This window comes from Solanum tuberosum, unplaced genomic scaffold, assembly GCF_000226075.1.
Source record: "Solanum tuberosum cultivar DM 1-3 516 R44 unplaced genomic scaffold, SolTub_3.0 scf00075, whole genome shotgun sequence".
Lineage (NCBI taxonomy): Eukaryota > Viridiplantae > Streptophyta > Magnoliopsida > Solanales > Solanaceae > Solanum > Solanum tuberosum.
In genome coordinates, this window is record NW_006239001.1 from 1,115,773 (window position 1) to 1,128,418 (window position 12,646).

The following is a 12,646-nucleotide window of genomic DNA, read 5'->3' on the forward strand; positions in this document are numbered from 1 at the left end:
TCCTTGGCAAAGGCTCCTGCTACTAGACCCAGTGGAGCTGGTCCTTCTGGAAGTCACTCCGGGCACTGATGCCCAGACAGATGGAGCAACTACTTAGACATGATCCCCTCTTTACCTCGTTCTCTGTCTTTCTTTATCTTGCCTTTCGGATTTTGTGTTAATTGCATTTGAGGACAAATGTTTTTATTTGACGTGGGGTAAGACTCACCTTTTGTGTGCTATTTGTGTTCGTGTTTGTTATATATTTGGGATGTTCTGTTTAAAATTATTTGTACACTGCATTTTGTGGATGTTTGACCATATGGCTCCCTTTTGTTTTAAATTACAAAAAAAATGATTTTGACCCTTCGAGAATTTTTTTAAATGTTTTCAAAAAAAATTTCCACCTCTTGTGTGTTGAATGTGGCTGTTCTTTTGCAAAATTTAAGTCTCAGTTTTGATCAATATCGATGACTTGAATAGTGCTCTCAATCGAACAAACATGAATGCGCGACTACGACGAGGCCAAATGAAGTTCCATAGACAATATGTGAACTCTTTGCATCTCGTTGTAATTAGTCATTTATCAAATCGAGTTTCTTGTGATGACCGTTGCACACTAGCAAAAGTGTGGAGTCTTATTTGACTTAAGTGTCGATGCCTTGTGTGATGAGCTTACTTTGAACCATGCATTATCCTAGAATTTGCGCCGTTGGTCCAGTCAACTGAGTGATGCTATCTCTTGATATGATCTTAGGCAACTTCTAAGAGTGTGAGCCAATTTGACATATACCTCTTTTGTGACCTACCTTGTGAGTGTGTGAACCTCTTTTGAACACCCCTTGAGCCCTACCTTTCTTTGGAAGAAACTTGATGAAACCATAACTTTTCTTTATCCACTACCTATAATCCTCTTGAATTGTTGTTAGTTGAATAGCCAACTTAGGCCAAAAGCCTAAGTTGGGGTTGTGGTAAAACGAAAAAGGGAAGTCAAGAAGAGCAAGGAAAGTCTCCTCTCACCCATGGATTTAAGAAAAATGGGACCTCTCCATATAAAAAAAAAAAGAGAAAAAGAGAAAGAAAAAGAAAAAGAGTGAAAAAGAAAGTTGTGGAATAAAGGTACAAAAGAAATGGGGTTCCCAAACAATCCATGGAAAGTGAATAATAGGATGACTTATGAGCACTAAAGAGAATGATGAAGAAAAAGGAAAGGAAGTGTTGTAAGAACCATAGTTCATTAGTATGAAAGTCACTGAGCCTAAATGACCATACCTTTGCACTCAGCCCCATTACAAGCCTTAAAAAGACCTTTTTGATCTTGAGTGAGCTGAAACAAATGTTGACCGGAAAATACAGGCAAACCTATGGGTGAAATCATGCGTTGTCTTCTTCCTTGTGAGAGTGAGCGTTGCATCTGATTCCAAAGCTTTTAACTGTGAACCATTGTTTGAATATTGAATCATTCTTTCTGTGAGGGAATTTGAACACTATAGTTGAGCTTGAACTTGCATTTGAAGTAAGTATTGTGAGCATGAGACTCTTTGATATTGGTGAGTCACAACTTGAATCTTTAAGTGCACATTTGATCTTTGCATAAGTAAATTGAATCTTGTTGTGTGCATTCATGATTGAGTGTTGTGTAGCACTGTTTGAGACACCTTTTTTGAACAGCTTAACTTGAGTTTGCTTGAGGATAAGCAACAGTTTAAGTTGGGGGTGTTGATGAGTCCACAAATTGGACTCATTTGGGGCTATATTTTAATAGAAATTTTGTCCTCAAATGCTTATTTTATCTCAATATATGATGAAAACCCTTAAGTTTCAGGTATTTGAAGATTGAAGGAAAGCATGGACACTACTTCGCAAAAAGGAATGAAAAGGCTAAAAAGAACGAGAAAATGAAGTCCTGAGAATTGTCGAGTCCACTTGGCGAGTCGCCGAAGGGTCTCACTTCGCCTTTTATTCCAGTGTGTTGAGCCTCGAAGGAAAGGATCAAGTCGGTGGAAAAAGGGAGCAGTCGGCTCATCACCGAGAAGTTCCACGAAGCTGTATTATGTCACCTAATGACCCAGAGCACGACGATGCTGAAGGATGGTGCAAGACGGTGATGAACGACACCAAAGGGTGAATCACCGAGTTGATCGGCGATACCGACTAATGTCGCCGAATGATACGCTGCAGCACAAATCTTTAACGACTATAAATACTCGTTGAGAGTTATATCTTAGAGGAGATTTTTAGTATTATCAGTTTTTCAATATAGAACAATTAATATAATTTTAGTACTTTTTATTTTTGCTCTGAGTTTTCGAGAATTTTGAAACTTGAAGAAGAAGAGGGTTTCATCTCCAAGGATTTGAACTTGGGTGTCTTGGATTCATCATTCTTGGCCTGTAACAAGACTTAAATCTTCATACCACTTGAATGCAAGCTCATTTAGGTATAAATTTCTATCTCTTGATGTGTGGCTAAAAACCCCAATTCTTGGGGTGTTATTTAGCGAATATGGGTTAAGATTGTTGTTGGGTCTTGCTTGATGATAGATTAGATGTTGTTTAATGGTGATTTCGTCTAGTAGTTATGGTTGAATTTAACAAATTTGTAGTTGTAAATACAAGTTTATTTATGTGTTTTCGGCTTGCTCGAGAGAGAGGTCGCGAAACTAAGACTACTGGATTGATGGCCTAAGGAGTGGGTCGACATGAGGTTCAGCTCGAGAGAGTGAACCCTAGTCCCATATCCTAACACTCAGCTCGAGAGAGTGTGTGGGGTAAGGCGTAGATTGGTCTTCATGTGGCAAATGGATGTTCGAGAGGAACCCATTTGAAAAGGGGTAAGTTGCTCGAGAGAGAATTTATTCCGACATATAGCATAGCCTAGTCACTATTACTCTATAAATTTTCTATCGAAAGCATGTACCCACCAATTTAGATTAACTCGTATTCCAGTCGCTCCTCAAAAATCCCCTCTCATTATTTAGATCTTTTTGTTAGTTTCGTTGTTTTTACTCACTTGTGATGAAACCCCCAAATTGATATTTGGCACTTTTGTGTCCCCTTTTCATTTACAATGTTTTTTTATCTTAAATGTCTTTAGCTACGACTAGTTAGAACTACATTTTATTTTTCTATTAATTTTCGAAACCACTCCCTTGGGACTCAACCCCAACCCCAACCCTTAGTTGGGTTATTATACTATTGTACGATCGTAGACACTTGCATTTGAAGTTGTGTCGTTGATTACGCAAACATTAGGTACCCAACAAACAACCTAATAAACAAGACATCTAGCTAGATATCAAATACCCCTTATACTCCAACCGAACCTTCTCAAATGACAAACTGCAGGGAAATCAGCCAAACCTAACAGTTCTACAATAACGGCTAAGAAGGCCCAATATTCGCAGTTCAATAGTCACAAATCAACAATCAAACAAATCAAGTAAGTACATCTCAATGTCAAGTAGATCAGTTACACGCAACAAGTACATCAATCACATTTAACAAGCAAATCATACATAAGCATCAAATGTATCAAGTCACAATGATCAACCTCTCACCAGAACCATATATATACCATCGACATGCTATCACTAGCCAAAACCATTTTCCATTAGCTTTATATCAATCACTAGTCGGAATGATTACCCAACAACCTTACAACACTAACCGAAAATGACTTCGGCATAGTAACACTCACCGGTAAAGAACTCTGCATCATAAATTATCACATGTCTCATCACAATATTCAATAATCAACGCACACAAGGAAAATCACACCACAAAGAAGAGACAACATGTCGTACAATTCAAGTCCACAATCATGCTTTCGAGCATTTCATCAATCAATCAATGAGGTCACAACAAGGCAATCCACATCAACATGTTGATCACTATCACTACCCAGGGGTACCCCTTAAATCGAACACGGCGTACTTGACCCCAAAGTGATTTTATACATGACCTTAGTATATCATAAATATAAGTAATATAAATGATGCGGAAGTAAAACTTTTTACAATTGAAGTCTTTTCATAAAATCAAATAGAAGTCTAGATATCGTCTCATTAACCATCTAATACAATTACGTATCAATAAGGGTCACAACCCTTTACAACATAGTCTCAAACGAAAATGTAAGAAGAAACTAGAAATGAACAACTCTCGTCCTTGAACCATGAGGACTCACCGAAAACATGGAGAATTGTCAATCCAAGATTTGATCTAGAAGGAAGCACACCTCAACAACCGGGCCCTACACTTCTAGAAAAAAGTAAAAAATATGGGTTAGTACAAAATTGCAGTAAGTATGGAAGCCATGCATAAAAATCCTTAAAACATGCAAAAAGGGACAATTTAGTTGAAACCATGCATATTAGTGTAAATACATAAGTCAAACCATTTCATAAGCAACCCTAAGCTATACTTGTGCATGGCATAGACAAGATCCCATAATCCTATCTAATACTAAGTACCACTTTTAGGCCACCATAATCATACATATCATACCTTAACCTCATCCATAGCCAAGACTTATAGACAAGTAAACATTCATGTTCATATCTTGTAGCAAGTAAAGCCACTCTTAGCAACAATCCATATCATACATGCATAAATTCATATACCTTCATAGCATAAGAAAACCACACTATAACCCCTTTCAAAGCCTACTTGTGCAATGTAAAAGTGAAGTCTCATACCCCCACTCACACTGAGTAGAGCTCATTGAGAAGTCATAAGTGTAGTTCATGTTCATGTTCTTGTCATATTCATATTCTTGTCATGTAGTGAAATAGCCTTAACCAACATAGACTATGTGAGCTACATGGAATCCTGTGTCATGCCCCCACACCGAAAAGAGGTGTCATACTTGCCTAAGGTAGAACTAGTTTGTTAGCTTAGGTAGATCCACTAGCTAAACACCTATGTGGGAACAGAATAACGGGATAAAGAGATTTCTACTAGAAGTAAAAGGTTTCCATCTCATGAGATAACTGTTTTGGGAACTTGGACTGACTGGCATAAAAGGAACCCATTGGGAAGCCGAACTAACTGCGATAAAAGCTTCCATCTCATATTCTTACCCACTCGGTGCTAAGCATAATTCCCTTTAATATTCATATTAAGTATTAACTTAGGTTCATGTTCATGAAACTTCGCCCCAGCACTCAAACCAACATGGTATATGAGTAAACCTTTCACATCATGTTCATAGTATGTTCATGAGAATAGCCTTTCAATCAATACAACAACATTATCATAGTCATAGAAATCATGCATAGCCATGTGTAAGGGTATGGGGAGAATGATATTTCAACAATACCATAATTACACCATAGTCATAAAATCTTCACTTTCTAAGTGAATCATAAGCTCATACACAATTCTCATAAACATGTACAAACCCTCATAATTTGCCCTTCAAGGACCGTGAATAACATTCAACCCAAAACATCTAGAATTACTACATTATATATGGAGAATAACATGATTCAATAAACTCAATCAATATAGACATAATCTATTCACATTCTTCTATAATCAATCAACCCACATCATGAAGTCACAATTTATTAATATAGGGAATTCATGGGTTCTTGGAGGGATTTAATCATAAATCAACAATTCAATCATAATCCATCATAAATCAATGATTGAAAATGATTTAGAAAGGAACCCATGACTTTGAGTGAAACCCTAGCTTTTGGGGAAATTGAAAGCTTTGAAATGAAGTTTTTAACGGACTCTATGGGTGAAAGTTAACCATAGATAAAAAGCCACCATACCTTGATAAAGAATCTTCAAAGAATTTGAGGAAGAAGCCTTGAATTCTCCGAACCCTAGCTCCAATTCTACTCTTCTTCTTCTTTTAGTTTTAGAGAGAGAAATATTGTGAGGAAGATGAACTTTTGGTTTGATTTGGGTGTTTGTGAAAATTGACTTAGTTTAGGGAATTTTGACTTAAAAATAACTTATATATTGACCCCAAACTTACCCAAAACGACCTCACTTTAATGGGACTTAAAAAGAAATTTACTTAATTGATCTTCACTAAGTGACCATGCCCAGGTGCCACGAGGGGCTCCATGAGCCGTGGTCCCACTCGTGAAATTGGGGTAGTAGCTAGGCACTTGGTGCCATAAGCTCACAAGCCCAAGGCATTCCCACGAGTGGCTCCACGAGCCATGGTCAAGACCACTGGCCGTGGTCCTTGAGGCAGTAGCTATGCTACTTTGGGCCTTAAGCTCACTTGCTCAAGGCATCTTCACGAGGGGCTCCGCGAGACAACGACCAGTGGTCTCGAATTGGTCTCGACCACGGCCAGTGGTCTCGAATTGGTCTCAACCACAGCCAGTGGTCTCGAATTGGTACTGGCCAGTGGTCTTGAAGTTGTACTGGCCAGTGGTCTCGACCAATGGCCATGGTCCAGACCACTGACCGTGGTCCATACCAACGGCCGTGGTCCAGACCAATGGCCGTGGTGGTCTCTCACGTGGACCTTGAGGCAGTATCTAGGCCACTTTGTGGCTAATCCACTTTGGCCAAGGTAACTCCATGAGGCCTCACACGAGCCATGGTGATGGCCGTCAAATTGGCTTAGTGTGCTCCAAGTTTGGGGCAGCCTTTGCCTTTGGCCTTGGCTTGGCCCCTTTGCCTTGGCACTTGCCCTTTGGCCTTGACCCTTGTAGCCCTCATTTCTACTCTAGAGTGTCTACTAATCTACGGGGAATCATTTTATGATCTTTAACCCTTACGTTTAGCTCTAGCTAAGCCTACTAGTTTCCAGAGTGTTATAATCACATAGATTTTTTCATTACATCCCCGTTTTTATTCATCTAGACACATCAAGTGGACAATTAAACGTTTCACCTCATCACCATTACTCCCAACACACAAGCAATGAAGGAAACACACAAATTTTATTAGAATACAAGGTTTAGGAGATCACTTTCCTTAAATCAATTAAAAATCACTATAATAGTTGAGTCTTCGCCTTCCTAATCACTTCCTAACCCACACAATCTATAACAACCAAGTATTTACAATCACTCATCAGAAACAACAATCCCCATATCAATTATATAGAGAAATGAGTCAATCAACTCAAAACTCAATTTTAAAAATAAGGTTTGAATCCGGAAAATAATACTTGAAAATGATGTTTTAGGCTTTACGAACTCATTAGTAAAGACCACTTCATAAAAGGGAACAAAAGCAGTTCAAAATCACCATTTTAGATCAAAACTCAAGTTCTTGCAAAACTTTACCGTTTTCCAAATCAAATCCCAAATTATTTTGTTAGAATCCATAAATAACCAAAGGAAAAGGAAGGTTTAGGATCAAAAAAACATATCCAAATGACTTAGCACAAGAAAACTTTTCACAAATCGCCTCCAAGGGTTTCCCAAGCTCAGAAATGGAAAATGGGGCTTAAGCAAAAAAATGGTAGGCAAAAACAGTCTCAGGTGTCGCTTCAGTGAACCAGGTTCGACTTAAGTGAACCCTGCAAAAGATGGGTTCTCACTTTTGTAAACCAGGCTTTGCTTAAGCGAACCTCTCCCTAAAGGGTATTCTCGCTTTTGTGAACATGGCTCTCCTTAGCGAAGACTGTCGCACCAGAAACATTAGCCACCATATGAACATTGAAAGGACCTTCAGATTTTGTTTAGAACCCCATACACAGAAACCACATGCGGGTCAATTATACTCAACATTCCGGATACAATGGAACTATCTAAACATGAGTTAGCGGTCTCTTTGACCCAATATCCATAAAAATAACAAGAAACTAACTTAATACCTAAAAAGGATAAAACAAGCTCGGGATCTTTGAAAAAGTAACCAAAACCTCACCTAGGGCTAAAACCATCCCCTGAATCAAGCAGAACTCTTGGAATTCTGATCCGAGCATCTGAACCCCGAATATTGCGTAGAGTCAACTCAAAGGCTAAATTTCCACAAATTCACAACTTAGGACCTCAAATCGTAAAAATTACTCAGAATATGAAAGCAAATACTCTCATAGTTTAGATTCCACATTTAGGACCTGATGGAATCGACAGAATTCCATTCCGACGCTCAAAACTCTAAAAGACTCCAAAAACTACTTGTATAACAATATATGCTTTTAAAACTCAAAACTTACCAATTTTTCAACTTTTAACTCAAAGTTCACAATCAACTTTTCAAACTCGATCATAAAATACCGGGGTCAATGCTGGGAGGAGCAAATAGTAAATTCATGAACCTTTCTAAAACTGACCGACGGGGTAATTACATTATCCATCACTAAACACCATGTTCTTCCTCAAATATAAAGAGAAAGAAAGTACGCTAAGCTTAGAAAGGCTGAGGATATCTGGCAAACATATCTGACTTCGTCTCCCAAGTTGCCTCACCTGACAGAACGATGTTTCCAATGCACCTTCACTGAAGTAATCTCTTCGGTCCTAATCTTTCAAACCTCCCTATCCAATATGGCTATAGGTTCCTCCTCAAAAGATGAATCTAGACCCAACTCAACCGAATCAAGATAAAGTACATAGGACACATCTGATACATACTTCAGAAGCATGGAGACATCAAACACGGAATGCACAACTGACAAAGTAGGTGGAAAAGGAAACTTATAGACCACCTCTCCCACACGACTCAAAATCTCAAATGGTCAAATGTATATAGGGCTAAGGTTGCCCTTCTTTAAGAACCTCATAACACCCTTCATGGGTGACACTCGAACCCAAACATGATCACTCTCCATGAACACTATAACTCGGACACCCTAATGCGCATAAATCTTATGTCGACTCTGGCCTTTCAACACTCTACCCTAGATCATACAAACATACTCCATAGAATCTTTATACAAGTCTGTATCTAATGAGTCCATCTCAGCTGAATCTAACCATGCGATTAAAGATCTACATCGTCTTCCATACAATGCCCAAAAGGGGTCATCTAAATGTTGGATTGATAACTATAGTTATAGGCAAACTCTTCTAAGGGCAAATGACAATATCATTTGGCACCAAAATCAATCACACAAGATCATAGCATGTCCTCCAGCACCTGAATCGTCTTCTCAGACTGACGATTTGTCTGTTGATAAAAAGTTGTACTCATATCTAACCGAGTACCTAAATCATGCTGCAATGCCTTCCAGAAATGGGAATTGAATAGAGAACCTCGATTAGAGACAATAGTAATCGGGACTCCATGTAGACACATAATCTGGCTGATATAAATCTTGACTAACTTATCTATCATATACATCACCCGTACTGGGATAAAATGGGCAGACTTGGTCCACCTATCCACAACCACCCAAATAGAGTCATAACCACCCACAGTGGTAGGTAGACCCACCATAAATTCCATAGTGTTCTACTCACTCTTCAAAGTAGGAATAGACATCCTCTGAAAAATGCCTCCAGGCCACTGGTGCTCACAGTTGACCTCTTGACAAGATAGACACCTCGACATTAAATATGTAATATTCTTCTTCATATCACACCACCAATAGTGATGGCTCGAGTCATTGTACATCTTTTCCACACCGGGATGGATGGAATATAGGGAACAATGGGTCTCCTCAAGAATCAGTTCAACTGTAATAACTCTCAAATTGGTAGGATGAACTAGAGCCTAAGTGTGGGGGTTAACGTAAAGAGTTAACGACAGAGGTTAAGGGTTTTGGGTGTAGGCCATGGTTTGGGAACCTAGGCTACCTAAAACTTACCCTAGCTACTGCCTCCCTAGACCACGAGGGTCTTCACGACCCATGGTGGTCACCACGAGCCGTGGTGCCACCCGTGGTGGCTACGTAGTATACCCTAGTTTGATGCCAAGTCAAGTCTCCCCTTCACGAGCCACTACACGACTCGTGGTCATGACCACGGGCAGTGGGAAGGCTCGTGGGGTGGCCTTAGCTTGGGGGGAGTGGTGCTTGAGTGAGGAGGATACTGCTCCATAGAACACGGGCACCACCACGAGCCGTGGTGCCCTAGACGGTCCGTCAATATGGATGTGAAGCTCACTTGGGCTCAAGGGGAGGCAAGGCAACTTTGCCTATCTATTGCCTCCATGATCACGAGAATCACCACGACTCGTGGTGTTAGCCACAGATCGTGGGAGCTTTCGCGGTCTTACCTTGGCCTTGGAGGGCTTGGAAAGGTTGGGAGAAACTCTGCCTAGGGGACCACGGGCACCACCACGAGCCGTGGTGCCCTTCACGACCAGTTAAGTTGGGTGTGGTCCTTGACGGGCTGCCTTAGTTGAGGGTGTTTGAGTAATTTCGTTTTAATTATTTAAAGTGTGGGGTCAATTTTAAATGGTTTATATAATTAATATATATAGTTTTAAATCTTTTAACAAGTAATTTTACTAATTATTTCCCCAAATCAAAAGAACAGTTCCTCTCAAAAATTCTCTCTAAAAGTTCTCAAGGAAGAAGAAGAAGTGAGAGCAAGGGTTTGTGGATTTCAAAGGGTTTTCTTCTCAAATTTCTTCAAGGATTATTAGTAAAAGGTATGGTGATACTTCATATAGGGTTAGTCTTCAACCTAGAGTCAATTTCAAAAGAGTTTTCAAAGCTTTTCAAAGTTCATTAAATTTCAAGGGTTTTACTTAATCTCATGGGTTCTCTCTCCAAACGATTTTAAATGTTTAGTAAGGTCATATTATGATTATATTGATGTTTAATTGGTGATTTAAGATGATTTTTCTCCTTGAACCCATGATTCTTCTAAATTCTAATTTTTGACTTATAAAGTGAGTTATTGATTATGAGTGGGTGATGGTGGATTTATGCTTAGATTGATTTAGATTGTTTAATTATACCATATCTATAATTAATTATGAAGAATTTTTGGTCAAATGAGGAATTGTGATTATGGCTTTGAAAGGGCAATTTGACCTAATTACATGTTATTACAAAATTATCTTCAAATTGTTGATCCGCTTGAAAGGTGGACGTGTTTCATTATTATGTACATTGTGATCATGGCCTTGAAGGCATAGTATGATAATTTGAAATGTTACCATGATATTGCATGTATGAATGGGAGTTCAATGAAGCTAATGTGATCATGTTTTGAATGTGAGTGTGTTATTATTGAAAGGTTAATTCTCAATTTGACACCAATGAATGTTAATGATAAAACATTAAGGATTCTTCAACATATTGTATATCTCGAATTGGTAGGGTTTATGAATCCTTTTCTTGTATAAATGAATGTATTGTTGATTGTGGAATCCTTGGAACGGTAGGTTAGTAGCACCCTTCTGCACATGTTAATAATGAACCTTGGAATTGGTAGGCTTATGGCACCTTTCCATGAATTTTAATGATGAGCATTGAACCGGTAGGCCTATAGCACCCTTTCAAGAGGAGTTAATGAGGTTTCCTAAATGGACCTTGAATCGATAGGTTTAAGGCATCCTTCCATGTGTCTATGAATGTAATTGGATTTGGTAGGCCAATGGCACCTCTCATATGTGATAATGTCAAGGTAATGAACTATTCTATGGGAATGTAAGCTAAGCACCGAGTGGATTTGGTTAGATGGAAACTCCCCCAATGTTAGGCATTAGTTTGAATGATCGTCTACCTTATCTCATAAACTATGTGCCTGCATAGGTCTAGCTAGTGGATCCACCTAAGCTATATGAACCGGTCTTCCTTAGGAAAGTAGACCACCTCTTTAAGGTGTAGGGAGGGATTTATAACACCGGATACCATGACAATCTCTCATGCTCTATGGCGGTTAACACTTACTTCCCATCATCTGATATTTCATTGTGGGTTCTTGATAGGTTCTACAAAGTGTAGGTAGTATTATGGGATGCTACCTATACATTGCATGAGTAGGCTTTGAAAGGGTCAGAGTGAGTTTCTCTAAATCCTAATGACTATGACACGAATGTGTTCTAAATGAAGTTATTGAACAATGTTGACTTATTTTCTAAATGAAATGATGAACGAATAGTTTATATTGATGAAATGACTTACTTGATGACTATGTTTATGTGATGATGTGATTCATGTGATGTTTATGTGTCTTGTATGGATATTGTGTGAAGGTGAAAATGAAGGAATGGTAAGTTCACTTTTGGTGACCTTAAGGTGGTGCCTTAGTGTGGGTGGTGGTTTGGGACGGTACCCATACATTGCACAAGGCATAGCTTGAGGGTTACTTGAAGTGAAGGTCTAAGGTAAAGGAAAATGGTTTACTTGATGATATTGTCTAAATGTGGTATCATCATGCTAGCCATATTTTATTATAATATATAAAATATGGTAGGTGAGGTATTAACTAGCCATATTTTATTATAATATTCTTTTTTCAAGGGTGTTAATCTTGATATCTCTTTAATATTATTTATGATATATTCTAGATATAACATATCTTGGGTTCTTCGGTACATATATAAATTTTCCTCCATTAATTGTTCTAATAGTTTTATATCTTCCATAGATTCTGTCCAATATCGTAAATATTTGTAGTTCATTTTAATCTGAATTTATTTCTAAATCATACCATTCTATTCTTTCGAGGTCTAAATCATGTAGGTCTATTTCATACCATTCTTGGTTTAATATATCTTCTGATTCGTTATCATTAAATATTTTTTCCCATATTATTCTTCTTAATTCAATTATTTCTATA